This window comes from Anomaloglossus baeobatrachus, chromosome 3, assembly GCF_048569485.1.
Source record: "Anomaloglossus baeobatrachus isolate aAnoBae1 chromosome 3, aAnoBae1.hap1, whole genome shotgun sequence".
Classification (NCBI taxonomy): domain Eukaryota; kingdom Metazoa; phylum Chordata; class Amphibia; order Anura; family Aromobatidae; genus Anomaloglossus; species Anomaloglossus baeobatrachus.
Window position 1 is genome coordinate 418,191,950 of NC_134355.1, and position 20,577 is coordinate 418,212,526.

The following is a 20,577-nucleotide window of genomic DNA, read 5'->3' on the forward strand; positions in this document are numbered from 1 at the left end:
GTCCCGGTGCCATGTCCGCTCCTGGTAACGCCGCTCCGGGTGTGTGCAGTCTCCCCGGGTACGATGCCTGCAGGATGCAGGACGTGGCGATGGATCACCTGATGCAGTCACCTGACGCGTCAGCTGATCGTAAGTCTCGGGCTGACGCCAGCGGCCGGCCGGTTTACCTATCAGCGGATGTGTCAGGAGACTTCATCCCTGATTACCGGCAGCTGCTGCAGCGATCGGACGGGATCAGACTCCCGCCCCATCGCTCCAGGAGCTGCCGGTAATCAGCACATAAGTGAGTATTTTTTTTTTTGCACCGATGCATCTTCTGATTGTATAACGGCTTTTACATGTGTGATGTGATTCAGGCACTTGATCCTGACACATCATCTGATCGCTTTGCCTTCCAGCAAACCGATCAGATGATATTGGATCCGGATTGGACGGCGCGGGACCCTGACCCAGGATTACTGCGGAGGGGGGTTCTTTATTTCAATAAAGATGGAGTCACTAATTGTGTTGTGTTTTATTTCTAATAAAAATATTTTTCTGTGTGTTGTGGTTTTTTTATCTTTACTAGAAATTCAAGATGGCCATGTCTAATATTGGCGTGACACCATGAATTTCGGGCTTAGGGCCAGCTGATAATATACAGCTAGCCCTAACCCCATTATTACCCAGTGAGCCACCCGGCATCAGGGCAGCTGGAAGAGTTGGATACAGCACCAGAAGATGGCGCTTCTATGAAAGCGCCATTTTCTGGGGTGGCTGCGGACTGCAATTCGCAGGCAGGGTGCCCAGAAAGCATGGGCACCCTGCACTGTGGATTCCAATCCCCAGCTGCCAAGTTGTACCCGGCTGGACACAAAAATTAGGTGAAGCTCACGTCATTTTTTTTTTTTAATTATTTCATGAAATTCATGAAATAATTAAAAAAAAAGGGCTTCTCTATATTTTTGGTTCCCAGCTAGGTACAAATAGGCAGCTGGGGGTTGGGGGCAGCCCGTACCTGCCTGCTGTACCCGGCTAGCATACAAAAATATGGCGAAGCCCACGTCATTTTTTTGTTTGGGGTGGCAAAGAAATCCTGCATACAGTCCTGGAAGGAGGATGCTGAGCCTTGTAGTTCGACAGCTGCTGTCTGCTCTCCTGCATACACTATTGGATGGAGGATGCTGAGACTTGTAGGTCTGCTCCCCCTGACTCTCCCTCCAGCATACAGTCCTGGATGGAGCATGCTGAGCCTTGTAGTTCTGCAGCTGCTGTCTGCTCTCCTGCATACACTATTGGATGGAGTATGCTGAGCCTTGTAGTTCTGCAGCTGTCTGCTCTCCTGCATACACTAGTGGAGAATGAAGAACATATTGAAAAAGGAAATGACATCAGACCTTTTTTTTTTGTTCACTGACAAAAAACGCATAAAGATGCAGTGAGCAAAAACGCAGCAAAACGCAGCAAAAAACGCAACAAATCGCGTTTTTTTGACGCGGGTGTGTTTTTGTGCGTTTTTTGCCACAAAAAATGCACACAAACGCAGCGTCAAAAAATGCAGTGTGTGAACCTAGCCATAATTGACATGCTGCGTTTTTGTGGGCACCACAAAAACGCAGCTAAAAAAAAACGCTGTGTGCAGACAGCAAAAATGAACACTCATAGACTTTCCTGGGGAAGCAAAGTCATGCAGTTTTCAGAGCAAAAACGCACCCGAAAAACACACAAAAACGCAGCGAAAAACGCACTGTGTGAACTTACCCTTAAGGCCCCGTCACACTAAGCAACATCGCTAGCAACATCGCTGGTAATGAACAACTTTTGTGACGTTGCTAGCGATGTTGCTGTGTGTGACATCCAGCAACAACCTGGCCCCTGCTGTGAGGTCGTTGGTTGTTGCTGAATGTCCTGGGCCATTTTTTAGTTGTTGCTGTCCTGCTGTGAAGCACAGATCGCTGTGTGTGACAGCGAGACAGCAACAACTTATGTGCAGGCAGCAGGAGCCGGCTTCTGCTGAGGCTGGTAACTAATGTAAACATCGGGTAACCAAGAAGCCCTGTCCTTGGTTACCCGATATTTACCTTTGATACCAGCCTCCTCCGCTCTCACTGCCTGTGCTGCCGGCTCCTGCTCTGTGCACAGATAGCTGCAGCACACATCAGGCAATTAACCCGATGTGTGCTGTAACTAGGAGAGCAAGGAGCCAGCGCTCAGTGTGCGCTGCTCCCTGCTCTGTGCACATTTAGCTGCAGCACACATCGGGTTAATTAACCTGATGTGTGCTGTAACTAGGAGACTGGGGGCTGGTCACTGGTTGCTGGTGAGCTCACCAGCAACTCGTGTAGCCACGCTCCAGCGATCCCTGCCAGGTCAGGTTGCTGGTGGGATCGCTGGAGCGTCGCAGTGTGACAGCTCACCAGCAACCTCCTAGCAACTTACCAGCGATCCCTATCGTTGTTGGGATCGCTGGTAAGTTGCTTAGTGTGACTGGACCTTTAGACGGGATGGCTGAGAGTGCCTCCAGTTCCTTCACACTTTGTCTTCCCCTGGGTCTTATCTTAATGATTGCCTCAAGTCTGACAAACAACAAGATAGAGTCCTATTCCATTATTTCAAGCTGAAGCATTCAGGCATGGCTGCCTGCCTTGAACAATATATCTTTTTTTAAAGTAAATACTTTTGGGCCCTGGGAAAACTCAGTCAATAGCATCAAGGAGACACCCCAAGGCAAAGAGCTGGGAGTGGCCAGCCTCACAGCTGATCACCAGTTCAATCACAAATCCAACTATGAGCTTTTTAACTGCAGCAGCTGTAATGCACGCTACTGGAGCTGGAATATTGGCTCTGTGGAGGAATGTGAAAACACGCTCTGTGGCAGCACTCTTACAATTTTGGCATTGTGGGTTAATTCTGAAATCAGTTTCTGTGGGTCACTCTTAAAAAAATGTTTTGTACTGTTTATTTATGCATGATTGCTTTGGTGACAGAGCCAATTTAAGTCATTTCCCTATCCACATTTATTTGCAGGGCTATTGTCTTTTGATCACCTTCTTTTTGCTTCCTTTTGCAGCCCCCTAGCCCTTACCATAACTATTTTACAGTTCTTTTACAACACAAAAGCTTATTTCCAAAATTACTTCTATTCGGGGTCAAATTCGAATCAGGTTTGATGATCAAACAGAACTTTTAACTAAAGTTCGTCTGAACCTGGAGAACTCAAAAATCCACGGGTCTGCGCATCCCTAATCTGTAGTTCACAGACTTGTACAGACTTGTCAACATTTGTATGGACTTTCTGTGTTCTCTTATGTTTGCATGGGTTCACCAGTTTTTAAAAATATATATATTGATAGATAGATTGGCTTCTTTATAATATGTCCCCACTGTGCACTCATTTGAAATGTATTAATACAATATAAGCAACAGAAAATAGATAGATAAACATGCCATTATTAATAAATGTGTTCTATTAAACTTTGCTGCATCTACACTGTAATTTTACATAGCAGAAACTAAATAAGGATCATGCTCACCATTTCAGAAAGCCTTCTCTAATTTCAGACTTTTTTATTCTGCATATGACATTTGCTTATATTTACGTTTACAGCAAGTTTCCTACTCCTGTAGCTAAACTTTGTTTGAGAGTTGTAATTTTAATTAGCAGCGTATGTTCTTTGACAATCATAAACTTGTAATTTGCTCAAGACTCGCCATAAGTTCTGTGACAGCTGCTTTGCATCGATGTTAGCATTCTATTAAATCATTCTACCAAATCATCTTCTTTCAGCAGGAATACCATTCATAACTGATTTATTTGTGCATTTTAATGAAGGTTTTTTGCAAATTCTGATCTATAGGCCAAGAGAGGAATATTTCATATCTGTCAAATTTTACACTTCTTATCATTAAACTTTTCATTTTGAAAGGGCAAAATGCTTGTATTTATTATGTAATTTGAATTAACAAAGCATTTTACGATTAGTTAGTAATGTTACATCAAAGAACATATGGATGGATGTATGAATGGATGGATAAATTGACACCATGCTCAAAAGTTTCTTTATTTGTAGTGTATGGAACCTAGACATAATTTTATCATTTGACAGTCATTTATTAATATATATATATATATATATATATATATATATATATATATATATATAAATAAGAAAAAAATATATAAATATGAAAATATAAAAATATAAAATATAAATAAAATATATATTTTATATATGTAATATAATTATTTTCACAGAATTTGTTTGCCGGTTTTAGAAGTCGTTGACCGATAGTTATATGGGTTTTAATTAGATGATTTTGTGATATTTGAAACATAATAGCTATCAGAAATCTTAGTTGTGATCTAGCACAATAGAAAATAACATTTTCATTAACCCCTTCACCTCCGGGCGATTTTCCATTTTTTCATTTTTGCTTTTTGCTTCCCTTTTTCCAAGAGCCGTAACTTTTTTATTTTTCCATCAATCTTACCATATGAGGGCTTGTTTTTGTGTGAGACAAGTTGTACTTTAAATGAAACCATGAGTTTTACCATATAGTGTACTGGAAAATGTCAAAAAAGTTAAAAGTTCAGAAAAATTGTGAAAAGAGTGCAATTGAACAATTGTTTTTGGGATATTTTATTCAAAGTCTTCACTATACAGTAAAACTATTGTGTCGGTGTGATGCCTCGGTCGGTATGAGTTTGTGGACACTAAACATGTATAGGTTTAATTTTATCTAAGGGGTTAAAAAAATTCTGAAGTTTGTCCAAAAATAGAGGCACACTTTTTGGCATTTCTGTGACCCGTTGTGTACTGATTTTTCAGGATATAGGGCTAAGTGATGGCTTTTTATTGGTACCATTTTTATTGGTACCATTTTTGCCCAGATGATACATTTTGATCGCCAGTTATTGTATTTTGCGCAAAATTTGTGACAACCAAAAAACGTAATTTTGACATTTGGAATATTTTTGTCGCTATGATGTTTACCGATCAGGTTAATTGATTTTATATTTTGATAGATCGGACGTTTCTGAACAAGGTGATACCAAATATGTGTATATTTTTATTTTTTTAACCCTTTAAATTTCAATGGGGCAAATGGGGGGTGATTTTAACTTTTTGGTTTTTATTTTTTTTAATTTTTTAATTTTTTTTTTTACTTTTTTAATTTATTTTACTAGTTCCCCTAAGGGACTATAAAGATCAGCAGTCTGATCCCTTGTTCATTTCTGCTGATTATAGCTGCACAACTCAGCTAAGCAGGAATGCTGGCCTACTGTTACAGCCAGCGCTTTGCCGGCTGTAACAAGAAGTGGACCATGATATCAACAGTAGTCATCACATGACTCTGTGCTGCCATGGCAACCATCGGCTCCTCGTGATCGTGTCACGGAGCCTCCAATAGCAGCAGGGAAAGGCACATTCACCGCCACGGCCATTGCACTGTTACATTTGGCAGTGCGATCTAAGGGGTTAACAGGAGCAGGTGGATTGCAGATCCACATGCACCTGATAGCCACACATGTGTGCTGTATAAATCAGCAGACATGTGTGGGACTCACTGCTGGCTCACTACAACAGTCGGCGGTGATTACACCGACATGAGCTACGACGTACCCAGTACGTCCAATGTTGGTAAGAAGTTAAGGAAAGTAAAATTTAGTAAAGGTGTTTTATAATTTGTTTTTCTTCTAGACTTGGTGCATGCAAGATAGCTCATTTGGCAAAATCTTTAGATTTGAGTAAAGGAATTATATGATAATTTTAAATTGATATCATATACCGTTTTTCACAACCTAATGCATTATTGACATTACAAAGTTGTCTTGAAAATCTTGTTCTTCATTGTATTTTTTTGTTAATTGAAGCAGAGAAAGTTTTGTCAGTGAAAATATGAAGATGAGGAAATGCTTATTTTTTCCTGCAAGTCTTTGGTAGTATTAAACCTCAGTAAGAATGGATCCCCCTATTTTTTTACAATAGTCAACCTATGTTATACATTTTAATGTGGATTATAGATGTAGCCAAAAGTTTAAAAATGTACAAATTACAAACTACAATTACAAAGTATGACTAAGTATTTCATAAGTTTTTACAACTTTATTGACAAAAATACATAATTTATGCAAACTCAATTTTTACAGTGTTCACTTTTATAAAGTCATGCATCCTTGAAATTTTTCCAGAAAATTAAGTATTTCTCCCAGAAAATTATTGCAATTACACATGATTATTGCAATTACACATGTGTGTATTGCAATTACACATGATTTGTGATACTCGTTTATTTCCTTTGTGTTTAAACAACACAGCAAAAACAGAGGGAAAAAAGGCAACTTGGACATGTTTCACCCCAAAAAAAAATAGCTTGTTTGTGTTAAAAAACCATGGCCATTTTAAAAACACATCTGTTTTAAAAATGGGTCCCTTATAAAAAAAGTAAAAGTAATAGCACGTAAAAGTGCTTTCCCCATCTTAACCCTCCTTAATCTTCATATATAGTCTTATTGCCTCCTGTTCAGTACACATTGTTCGAGTCACTGTCAGTCATAGTCACTTCTTGTTATGGTGAATAGTATTAACGGGTCTTTTACAAGTTTTTAAAATTAGTACTAAAGGAGCCCTGTTCAAAATGGAAAGCAGGGCCTCCTGTCCTTTTACCATCTCAATTGTCTGCTCCACCTAATTTCTAACTGTCATGTCTAAGTAATCAGATGAGGAGTAAGTGAGTCCACTGATCCACGATACCGTTCACTGACTTCTAGGAGTGAACCTGAGTGGCTACCAAGGCTTCACCACCACCACAGGAGGTAGAAGCAGACAGATTGTTGATAGGTAGTCCGCCAGGAGCCAGCACCCAGGGATCCCGATACAACGTCAACTGGCACCACAGGACAGAGACCAGGAACTGGAGTAGACGAGTCAGAAGCTGGTACTGAATGGTGCAGCCAGGTACTGGAAGCCACTGGAGTACAGAGGGTGCCGTCAGGATCTGGAGGACACAGGCATGTACACTGACAATACTAAGCAGGAACAAAGACAAGGCTACAGGACAGTACAGAGAGTGGTACGAGGACCTTACAACAAGCATGGGTAGACTAGCTATGGGGACATGTTGAGCAGGCACCTCCCACTGGGGGATGATGCCTTATATACACAGTACCTAATGACAGGGATCAGGAGGCACTTCCAAGCTTAGTTGCCAGGGACCAAAGGGGAAGCGTGGAGCAGGCGGAGAAAGAAGGGCAACGTCAGCACCCCTTGCACACAGGGAGTGGGGATGCCGACAGGCAATCAGGAGTGACCCAAGGGCCACAGGGCCGGACGGAGGCAGTATGACCAGAGAAGGTGAGCTGGGAGGAGTGTCGCCACTCCTGACCTGGGAGTGCCAATATTGTAAAACTGACCTCAGCAACCATAGTCCAAATCTGTGTGAAATATCACCACGCATTACCAGACCACATATTACCACCACATAGTGATTGAATAGCACCACATACAATGTACAAATACTGTCACACCATTACCAGACCACATATTTCCAGCACATGGTGACTAGAGATGAGCGGTGTTCGAATCGAACTGTTCGCCAATCTCAAGCTCAACCTGTTTTTGTCGATGTTTGAGTTGTTTGACGAATGCAAACACTTAGCTTCAAGTTCGACAGTTCGAGGTTATGTTCGATAACGGTTCGATCACCAAAAGCGTAACTGGCTTTTTACGGTAATACTGTCATTCAATATTTGTACAGTGGAACCTTGGTTAACGAGAACAATCCATTCTGGGAGTGTGCTTGTTAACCAAGTTACTCATTTAGCAAAGCAAGATTTCCCATAGGAAATCATTGCAATGCAAACAATTCCTTCCACAACTTGTTAAATGTACCATCCTGGTCCCCTATTGTGCAATTCCACACATGCACAAACACACACAAACACACACAAACATACACAAACATACATGCACACACACATATTATGCTCACCTTACCTTCCGTTCCATCGCCGGCCTCCTGGGACTTGCAGTTCGCCAGTACAAGATGTGTATCGGGTAACCATAGCGACAGATGCCGGAACTTCCGCTGTCAGAGCCCTGACGTCAAAGGCAGGAGCCGCTTGCCTCTGATTGGCCAGCGCACTGCCTTTGAGTAGCATCTGACAGAGGGAGGAAGTTCCAGCATCGGTCGCTATGGTTACCCGATACACATTCTCTAGCGGCGAACTATGTGTACTGGGTAACCATAGCGACGAGGGAGGAACTTCCTCTGTCAGACACTACTCAAAGGCAGCGCATTGGCCAATCAGAGGCTAGTGGCACCTGCCTTTGACATCAGCGCTCTGTCAGCGGACGTTCCAGCATTGGTCGCTATGGATACACGTAGTTAGCAGCTACAAGATGTGTATTGGGTAACCATAGCGACTGATGCCGGAACTTCCGCTGCCACAGCGCTGATGTCAAATGTAGGAGCCGCTTGCCTCTGGTTGGCCAGCACTCTGCCTTTGAGTAGCGTCTGACAGAGGGAGGAAGTTCTGGCATCGGTCGCTATGGTTACCTGATACACATCCTCTAGCGGCTAACTACATGTATCGGGTAACCATAGCGACGAGGGAAGAACTTTCTCTGTCAGACGCTACTCAAAGGCAGCGCGCTGGCCAATCAGAGGCAAGCGGCACCTGCTTTTGACGTCAGCGCTTGGTCAGCAGAAGTCGCTATGGTTACCCGATACAAATCCTGTAGCAGCGAACTACGTGTATCGGGTAACCATAGCGACGAGGGAGGAACTTCCTCTGTCAGATGCTACTCAAAGGCAGCACACTGGCCAATCAGAGGCAAGCGGCACATGCCTTTGACATCAGCACTCAGTCAGCGGAAGTTCCAACATCGGTCGCTATGTTTACCTGACACACATCCTGTAGCGGCGAACTACGTGTATCGGGTAACCATAGCACGAGGGAGGAACTTCCTCTGTCAGACGCTACTCAAAGGCAGTGCGCTGGCCAATCAGAGGCAAGCGACACCTGCCTTTGACGTCAGCGCTCTGTCAGTGGAAGTTCTGGCATCAGTCGCAATGGTTACCCGATACACATCTTGTACCGGCGAACTGCAAGTCCCAGGAGGCCGGCGATGGAACGGAAGGTAAGATGAGCATAATATGTGTGTGTGCGTAAGTGTTTGTGCATGTTTGTATGTGTTTGTGTTTGCCTGCCATTGTTATTGCCATACTTAACTTACTGTAGCACTTATGTCACTAGGTGAAGTCATTCATCTTCCCTTTTCTTAATCTGGTGCAAACTGCTATCACTTCAATTCAGGACTTGAATCTGCAGAAAATAACAAACATTTATCTGTAACTGATTGTTTCTAAAACTCATTCCTGCCTTTTTTCCTGACTTCTACACTGTGATAGATGAAGACAAAAAGCATTATAGCACCACCTTGCATAGTAACAGGACCTCCCTTGTGTTCTCTCCAAAGGAAAACAGTATCCTCAAAATTAAAATATATTACAGCAGTAATAATGTGCCCAATTTATCCAATACAGTAATTATGTCCCACTTGCCATCATAAAGTAATAATCCACGATCATTAATCTGTCCCCTCATACAGTAATTATGTCACCCATTCTGGCCTCTCCCCGTAACAATTTCCTCTCTTCTGAGACCCTTCTGTGGAAATTACACCCATTGTGTAAAAATTTCCTCCATCCTGGCCCCTTCCTGTATTAATGGCCTCCATCCTGGGCCACTTCTTCTAATCTCCCCATCCTGACCCCTTTATATAGTAATGGTTCCCATCCTGGTTCCTTTACAATACCCCATCTTGTTCTCCATTTGTCTCTCATCCTGGCCCCTATTACATCCCACATCCTGGTCCTCATATGTCATCCATCATGGTCCATATATAATCCCTATCCTGGTCCCCATATGTCTTCCTTCTTGGTCCCAAAATAATCCCTAAATATCGAATAGCACCCAATTGAACTTAACAAAAGTTATCTTATTAGATGCAAAATACATTGATCACTAAAATCCCCACAAAGGAGAGGCAAAGTGAAATATAAATAATTTTGTTGCACTGTGCAGGCACCATTATATTTTGTGTCTGGCTCAACATGAAACATTTGCTGAAAGGTCTTCTTTAAGAAGACTGCTAGGACATCTGTGCTACATAGTTAATAACTCATTTACACATCTCTGTTGCAATTACTAGTGATGGGTGAGCGTGTTTGCCACTGATCGATATTCGATTGAGCATGGTGCTGATTGGGCATGCTTGATACTCCATTGAGTATCCCTGGTGCTCAAGCACCATGCTCGAGCCTCTGTCATGCATGTTTCACAACTATTTTTCAGCTACTGACTATGCGGAGATTGCCTGCCAATCACGGTAATGCCTTAGCTGTATTTTGTGTAGACAAAGCTGCTGGAGAAGGGATAATGTAATACAGTGATTATTGCCTTACACTCCGTGCTTCTGCAATGTAAAAAATGTATTCTATTCTCTAATAATACCACTACTAGCTACATTTCATGTAGGGCTAACTTCTGGAGAAGGGATAGTGTATTTGAGGCATCTAGGCAAGGATTATTGCCTTAAAGTCTTTGCTGCTGCAACATAAAAAATCTATTCTCATAATACTGCTCTAGGCTTCATTTAACGTGGGGCTAGCTGCTGAAGAAGGCATAGTATATTAGAGACATGTAGGCAAAAACTATGGCCTTCATTAAACTAAAAAAATCATTCTTAGGGCTAAAGATAATCTATTTTATTTTCTAGTAATGTTCCTAGTTGCAATTAGTGTAGGGCTAACTGCTGATGAAAGGATAGTGCATTAAAGGCATTTAGGTAGGGATTATTGCCCTACAGTCTTAGCTGCTGCAACATAAAATGAAAAGTCCTTTTCAGGACTAAGGGGCACTTTGCACGCTGCGACATCGCAGGCCGATGCTGCGATGCCGAGCGCGATAGTGCCCGCCCCCATCACAACTGCGATATCCTTGTGATAGCTGCCGTAGCGAACATTATCGCTACGGCAGCTTCACATGGACTTACCTGTCTGGCCGGTGACCCGCCTCCTTATTAAGGGGGCGGGCCGTGCGGCGTCACTGCGACGTCACATGGCAGGCGGCCAATAGGAGCGGAGGGGCGGAGATGAGCGGGATGTAAACATCCCGCCCACCTCCTTCCTTCCGCATATCCTACGGAAGCCGCAGTGACGCTGGTAGGAGATGTTCCTCGCTCCTGCGGCTTCACACACAGTGATGTGTGCTGCCGCAGGAGCGAGGAACGATATCGGACCGTCGCGTCAGCGTAATCATGGATTAAGCCGACGCTGCACCGATGATACGATTACGACGCTTTTGCGCTCGTTAATCGTATCATCGAGCCTTTATACACTACGATGTCGCATGCGATGCCGGAAGTGCGTCATTTGCAATTTTACCTCACCGACATCGCACCTGCGATGTCATAGTGTGCAAAGCCCGCCTTAGTCTAATCTATGCTTTTCAATAATTATACTACTGATACCTGCAATTTAGTATAGGGTGTAGTATAGTATAGGGGAGTTTCTGGAGAAGGGCTAGTTTAGCATTTAAAGCATTCAAGCAGGGATTATTAACTTTGCTGTACTTTTCTGGCCTTGATCTCTCCTATTATAGTCCCTATTAATACCGCTTAGATGCATACCTATTATAAAATGTACAAGAAGTGCGTTAAGGGACAGGGAAGTGAACATCTGGCTGATAGTGTTGCACGCATAGGCTGTGCTTGTGGACCAGGACAAACTGCACCTGCTACAGGAGCACAACAAACACACTCATCATTTAAACCTACCTTCCTTTCCCACTTTACCCAGGAGTGCAGAACACCACTGTTGAAGCCAGAACAGTGCAAATATTTTGTGGGTTGGATGGCAAACAATGCTTCCAGTTTGTTTTCCAGCACTACCCTGTCTTCCACATAGTCCAGTCTCACGAGCCAAGAGTCTGAACCACATGATTCTTATCTTGATCCTCCATTTGCCGTCATGGTGAGGCTAAAGAAATAAGTGATTCTACATTGGGAAAACTCATTGATTATCGTCAGCATATTTCAAGAGTGACATGAGGAGATTTTGTGCAGTGATGTCCAAATATTTAATCAGTCATGTTCAAAAGAAGACAACGGTTGGACATTGCAATAATTGTCCCATGAAGGGGATGATGACACACAGTTGCCAACAAATTACGTTACGTCAACAAGTAGAAGGACCAGAGTGTGGAAGTGGAAGACAAAATGATGGATAGTGAAGTAACTGACCAATCCTTGGGAATGCATCATGTAGAGTGAGGAGAGCAGTACAGAGAGGGCAGGATCTGCAGCACCACAATATGCAGGAAGAAACCATAGGGTAGCCAGAGGGAGAAGGCTATCAACTCTTCCCCAGAGCATCCACATGCAGCAAGATCCCAGGCCAAGGGTTTTTTGTTCCACAGTCTGGCACTTTTTTACTGTTAGTGTGGTCCACCAGAAAACATTGATTTGTAACCTGTGCCATACCAATATCAGCAGGGGCCTGACCACTACCAGCTTGACCACATTATCAAAGCACCAGACTAGGGGCCAAACACCTGAGTCCACAATATTTGGGCATCACCGCACCGCATCTCCCCATGTCCATTTTGAAACATGCATGGTGAGAGGCCTGAAGAAGCCTTAAAAGGAAAGGTATAGAGCTCTTGGGAGTGTCCAAGTGTTGTTTCATTTGTCTCTTGAGACTCAACATGGTGGTTGGAAGGAGGATCAAGGTGAGCATTATATGGTCCAGACTTTAGGCTAATGAGACTAGACCATCTGGAATACAGGGTGGTGCTGGGAAACAGACTGGTAGCATTATCTGGCATCCAACCCACCACCTGCTCACACTGTTCTGGCTTCAACAGTGGTGTCCCACACCCTCTTGCAAACTAGGATAGGAATCTAAGGGGTACTTTGCTTGCTGCGACATCGCAAGCTGATGCTTGCGATGCCGAGTGCGATAGTACCCGCCCCGTCGCAGGTGCGATATCTTGTGATTGCTGCCGTAGCGAATATTATCACTACGGCAGCTTCACATGCACTTACCTGCCCTGCGACGTCGCTCTGGCCGGTGATCCGCCTCCTTCCTAACGGGGCGGGTCGTGCGGCATCATAGCGACGTCACACGGCAGGCGGCCAATAGCAGCGGAGGGGCGGGGAGGAGCAGGATGTAAACATCCCGCCCAACTTCGTCCTTCCTCATTGCAGCCGGGACGCAGGTAGGAGATGTTACTCGCTCCTGCGGCATCATACACAGCGACGTGTGCGGCTGCAGGAACGAGGAACAACATCGTACCTGTCGCTGCACTGGTATTATGGAAATGTCGGACCCTACACCGATCATACGATAACGACGCTTGTGCGCTCATTAATCATATCAAAAAGGATTTGCACACTACGATATCGACTGCGACGCCGGATGTGCGTCACTTTCGATTTGACCCCACTGACATCGCACCTGCGATGTCGTACTGTGCAAAGCCCGCCTAAGTCTAGATGATGACTGTTTTTGGTGTTTTCCTGCATAAAGCCCAGTTTCGCTTGTCCTACAGCTACAGTTTCTGCATGGACCACCATCAGAGGGAAATCCTCTTCCAGGTCCATTGCCACAAGCCTTGCACATTTTAATTTAGGTAAGCAGCTAAGAGCGGTATTATTAGAAAATAGAATCTATTTAAATTACCCTCAAAAGCACTCTTGGTTGTATGTGGCAGCACCAAGATTAATAAGGCAATAATCCATACCTAAATGCCTCTAACACATGGCCCTTCTCCAGAAGCTTTCCTTACACTATTTGTAGCTAAGTATTATATTATTAGACAATAGAATCTATTGAAAGGACATTTTTTTTGTACGTGGCAGCAGCAGTGTATGGAAAGGCTACATGACTCTAATACAATGTGCCTTCTTATGAAGCTAACCCTACACTACTTACAATATTATAATACAATAGAATCTTTTTGAATTAGCCATGACAGGACTTTTATATTTGTACTTGGCAACACCAAGGACTCTCAGGCAGTAATCCCTGTTAACCCTCAACTGCTGAGGTGGGGTTTGCAGCACCCCAGGTAAATTTTGTCCAGCTGGCATTCATTGGAAAATGCTATTATGAATCATCAATGTATTACATTTTCCGATACTTGTGGGTGTCAAAAATTTGATATACTCATGTGTAATCAATCGCCAATAAGAAAATGATTAAAACAAACATGATCTTTGCATTTTCTGTAAAAATTAGAGATTTCTAAACACTGGGGTATAGGAAGCCCCACATCACCAGTTGCGTGACAAAAATCCCACCTCACCAGTTGAGGGTTAAGATTCCTTCTCCAGCTGCTTTCCCTACACTAAATGTATTAGACAATAGAATTTATTTAAATTGGCCCTGAAAGGACATTTCATGGTAAATAGCAGCAGCAAAGTACAGATTTTACCTGACTAGATGCCTCTAATACGCCATGCCTTCTTCAGAAGCTAACCCTACACTAACATTAGACTAAGAGCAATATTATTAGAAAAAACAAACTTTTTCAAGTAGCCCTAAAATAACTTTTGTTTGTATGTGGCAGCACCAAAGACTATAATGCAATAATCCTTGAGTAGATGACTTCAGTACATTGTACCTTTTCCAGCAGCCTTCTTTACAGTAATTATAGCTAAGAGCAATATTATGAGACAATAGAAACTATTTAATTTTGCTCTGAAAGTACTTTTGGTTGTTAGTGGAACTATTAGCGGTATTATTAGAGAATATAATCTATTTAAATTAGCCCTGGAAAGGATTGTTGGTTTATCGTAGCACCAGCAAAGCTGTAACACACTGTCCCTTGTCTAGCAGAAACTCACCTATACTATATCCGGGTACAGTGCATGTAACATGGTGTCACCAGGCCTTATATAGACCCAATAATGCAATGCGGACAATCACAGTAATGCCCGTAGTCAACATGGCTATGGCATTACCATGTTTAGCAGGCAATCCCCACATGTTTAGTGACTGAAAAAAGCTGTGAAACATGCGGAGTGGTGACTCGATCATGGCACTTGAGTACACCCGATATTCAATGCAAAAGCCAATTCTGCAAAGCAGAGTCAAAAATTTCCTACAAGTTCTATTGATCAATACAGTATAGAAAGGACTAAAACAAAACTTTAATAGATATAGATAAAATCATGAATAAGCATAAAGTGCAGTGCAAAACGTAAAGTGCAATATAAAAGATAATTGCAATCGTTCTCACCTGATCCTTCTCCACAAGTGAGCAGAGCACCAATCAATAGACAGAATACCACAGGTTTAAAGACGAACTGCATACCCCAGGGTAATTAGAATGCATATCCCCTGACGTGCCCCGTGAATGGACTTCCGCCCTGACACGGGCAGCACCCAAATGTAATGACTGCCCCACAACACTAAGAAAAAGGCCCTCCCAGTGCATTTCCCTCTCATTTAAGAGACTTCATCAGGGGAGAAACAACAATCCACCTGCAGTGGCAGGGATTCGTACAGAAATGCACAAAAAAGTAGCGTGTGCAAACGGATAGTGGAAAATGTGTTGGGAGGGCCTTTTGTTGGAAAGATTGGTACAATTATTATATTTTATATTGTACTTTACATTTTGCACTGCACTTTATGCGTATTCATGATTTTATCTGTATCTATTAAAAGTTATGTTTTAGTCCTTGCTATATTGTAGACTCTGTATTCAGCCTAGTATCTATGATGGAAAGCACCCCAATGCCCGATCGAGTACCGAGCGTCACCGAGTACGCTCCCGCATCACTAATTGCACCATGTTAGCAAAGGCTTTGAAAGGCTGAAAATGATGTAACAATGGGTAGCCACATGTAGACCGCGCATCACAAAATCATGTTTGTATTTTTTTTATTGAAAATCTGACATTGCATATTGTGTGATATGTTAAAAGGGTTCTCTAAGAAATGAACTAAGTTAGCGAAAATAAATAAAGTACATTTACATATTAAACATTTTACTAAATACATTTATTTAGCAAAGATGTAGCAAAAAAGATAACCTTTAATTAGTGCTGACACCTTTCAAATCCTAAAGATTACCTTTTTGCTACATTTTTCCCAAAGAAAGGTAGTTAGCAAATTTTTTAATATTTAAATGAACATTATTTTAGTTATTTATTTTTATTACATTTCTAGGAGTACCTCTTTAAGCCAAGAAAAAAATATTACGAAAAACACATCTATAGACTTGCTGTGGATTTTCAGATATGTAGCAAGCTCTGAAATGTTGATTTATTCCACAGCATGTCAGTGGACTTGTAAAACTCCATTAACTTCCAATACACTATGCTTAATTGCAGATTTTTAGTGTGAAAGACCTTTAGACATTTTCAAGGTTTTTGCTGTCAAAATGGAATAATTTATGGTGTGTGCTATTTGAAATTGTAGCTAATTATTTTTGTCAGTAATGTGTCAGTTTTAAGCTTAGCAGCCAATAGACACTATCTTTTATCATTTTATTTTATGTTATTTTTTTTCTGAAATAGCAGCATGGCTGCCGGGAGCAACACTAACTCTTTTTTAGATATTTTTATGAATATCATCATGCGTGGTCCATATGATCTTCTTATATGATAATCCATAAAGCATAGAATATTTTGAACACTTAAATCAAAATAAATTAATAGTTTAAAACAAAAACCACTATGCATATTGAGATATTACTGAATCAGTAGTAATTATTAGGGATGATCGAATACTTCGATTATCCGGCTTTGCGAATAATTTCCGAATACCTCGCCGCTATTCGACTATTCGCGAATATTCAATGCGCAATGTAAGTCTATGGGACTTCTCCCGAGCATCCCCAGTCTCCTGGAACTCGCTGCCTCAACACGTCAGACTATCCCCTACCCTTGCAAACTTCAAACGGAACCTGAAAACGCACCTGTTCAGAAATGCCTACAATCTACAATGAACTCGCTGCCGCCCGACCACCGCGCGGAGCTGCCGCCCGACCACCGCGCGGAGCTGCCGCCCGACCACCGCGCGGAGCTGCCGCCCGACCACCGCGCGGAGCTGCCGCCCGACTACCGTGCGGAGCCGCCGCCTGACCTACACCCCACCTATTGTCTCCTCCCCATAATCCTATAGAATGTAAGCCCGCAAGGGTAGGGCCCTCTTCCCTCTGTACTAGTCTGTCTACTGTAACTTGTATACGTATTTTGTATGTAACCCCCCTTCTCATGTACAGCACCATGGAACTAATGGTGCTCTATAAATAAATAATAATAATAATAATAATGGGAAAACGAATAACAACTATTCGGAACTATTCGGACTTCCCAAAGACTTACATTGTGCATCGAATAGTCAAATAGCGGCGAGGTATTCGGAAAATATTCGCGAAGCCAGATAATCAAAGTATTCGATCGTCCCTAATAACTATCAGTCAGCTCTAAGTAAATAATACATTCTGATACTTGTATTCTGCTCTATTCATGTGATAAAGAAAAACAATTAATCTGAATAGTAATTAAATTGTTTCTTACCTAAGCCATACATAAACCCTGCTTGCCTTTTATAGCTTTTAACATTTCTTTTTCTAAAAGAGTATAAATATCAACCAGTTTTAACCACAAATATAACTTTTACTGCCTGCTGTTTATTTTATTAATGGTTCGCTATTAAAATGATTTTCTTCCAGATGCCTGCTCTGTTTGGTACTTGAAGCTTAGATCAAAAATTAAAGCAATCTTCTGAAGTGCTTAGATGAATAAAGCAGCACATTTTATTAAGATATAATTGCAATCTTTCACTCAGAAGTGTTACATCTTTATTAAATTCAAATTAAAAAGAATAGTTGTCTAAACATTTTGTGCATTAAGAGTTTGGTGTATCAGTCACATTTTAACGCCTCATGTGCACTAAGATGTAGCAAATTGACAAGACCGTCAATTTATTCCTTAAGTTAACATATAAGTGTCCTCCTTTGGATATATGCGTTGCTTTATGAAGCATGCATACCCTTTGGTTTGCTTTGTAAATATAAGCAGTATGTTAAACCTAGTAAAGTATTCCCTTCTGACAGTGAAATTTCCTTTGTCAGTTTTAATACAAAGACAGATGAAATGGAATTATGCAGTGACCAAAATGCTAAGCAATTCAAAACTAGCTCATATTTTAGACTCTTCAAAGTAGTCATCTCTTGAAAAGATAATAACAGCTTTGCAGACTTGGATAAGGTCACACCCAAAAGGAGAAAGTTTTCAGGGGAACCTCAAAAAGCCTACAACCTGATCTTTAGGTATTTACATGGTGATTTAAATGTAGATTTAGCAAAGTACACTATTTCACACTATTTCACCTATGATAATACATGCATATTTTTTCAGCAATAGATAAAAAAGCCTTATTTCTGCATCATGGCATTTTCTTAATTTCTCATGATTAGTAGTGATGGGGGAGCATTAAAATGCTCAGGTGCTTGTTACTTGAACCAAGCAATGTCTAATGCTCGGGTGCTTGTTTCGAGTAAGCTGGATTCACATGATTGTATGGCATCCGATGCGAGTGCAACGGATGCGATATGCCAATGACCCTAGCTCCCGCTGTGCTGCCAGCGTGATTCGAGTGTCATGCAACTGAGATCCGATCCTTCGATTGGATCACAGCTCTGGAGAAAAGGGAGGGAGCTGTGGAGAAGAGATGGAGGGATTAATCTCCCCATCTCCTCCATTGTCAACTAATGAGATTATCGTACTACACTTGGATGTCATCCAAGTGCAGTCCGATGTTTCACTTGCACCCATGGACTTGTTAACCTAACTTTGGTTTAACTCACCTAAAAACATCTCAATTGGGTCAGATGACAGTGGAGCTCAAGATGATGCATTCTTACAAACACAATGTGGAATCTCTCGCTACACTCCAAAATGTAATCTCTGGTCCTCCCAAGATCTCCTTCTCTCCTCCTCTCTCATTCGCTCCTCATGCCACCGCCTCCAAGATTTCTCCCGAGCATCCCCAGTCTTCTGGAATTCGCTGCCTCAACACATAAGACTATCTGCTACACTTGCAAGCTTCAAATGGAACTTGAAAACTCATCTGTTCAGAAATGCCTATAATTTACAATGACCTCACTGGTTCACCACCACCATCCTGAGGAACTGCTGCCTCACCACCGTGCAGAGCTGCCGCCTCACCACCGTGTGGAGCTGCCACCTCACCACCGTGCGGAGCTGCCACATCACCACCGTGCGGAACTGCTGCCTCCCCACCCTGCGGAGCTGCCGCCTCACCACCGTGTGGAGCTGCCACTCAACCTACACCCCACCTACTGTCTCCTCCCCAAAATCCTATAGAATGTAAGCCCGCAAGGGCAGGGTCCTCTTCCCTTTGTACTAGTCTGTCTACTATAACTTGTATATGTATTCTATATGTAACACCCTTTTCATGTACAGCACCATGGAATCAATGGTGCTCTATAAATAAATAATAATAATAATAATAATAATGATTAATCAAATATTTTAGGCCAAAATATTGGAATAAAATGCTTTTAATAGCTCATAGCTTTTGGTTAATGGTAAGTTACACAAACATTTTCTGACTTTTGACAATTTCCAGCAAGTTTGAAGGAGGTCTGGCGACATAGGCAGGGTGTAACGCCTGCCTGGAGCCACAGACACAGACTGGCTGTAAAGGGAGGCTAGAGAAAGGCCGCTTACAAAGCAGGACCCCGGGAACTCTGCAACCTTTTAACCCCTATACAGGGATTTGGAATTACACAGAGCCCCAGAGATCATCACCTGTGGTAGGCTGTAGTCCATGGTGGTCAGGAAGGGTCAAAAACCAGGAAATGCTAAACAAGAACAGAATCGACAGGCAAGGGCGTAGTGAGGAGACAAAGCAGAGGGCAAATCCAGAACTGGCAGCAAGATACAAAAATGACAGGCAGGAGAATAGTCAAAAAACAAGCAAAGGTCAGCGCACAGGACTCAAAATACAAACAGCACATGAACCAGGAGTACAGAACTATCTCTGGCAGTGGTCACGACAGGAGGGGGAATAAGAAGTATGTGGTGTCTTCCCATTGGCTGCAGCTGAATTATGGTAAACTGCAGCTGGAAGACACACGCCACCTACAGTCAGCCAGTGGTACTGCAGGTCCCAGGGAAACCCTTCCAAGTGGATGAGTGGATGAGCGGAGCCTGAACCCAGCAGAGCCACTGGCACCGACTCCTCTCCCATCATCATCCATGGTGGGAACACGGCGTCGCTTGGTGATCAGAGCAGAAGTTGCAGAGGTAGACTCTGGGGGGGACATGACACAGGGCTGGGAAGGGGCCAGGGTGTGACTGTACACCAAATTCAGCAAGTGGCTGGTTTCTTTAGGCCAGAAACATTAGTGTAACATATAGTTTCGCCCATGCCACAGGGAAGACATGTACACCTCTAAATGTCCCCATGATGAGCTTTTCCTGAGTTTTGATGTTGCACGATTTCAAACTTTATAGATATACTTATGTGTGAACTGCATGCATTTTTTTAT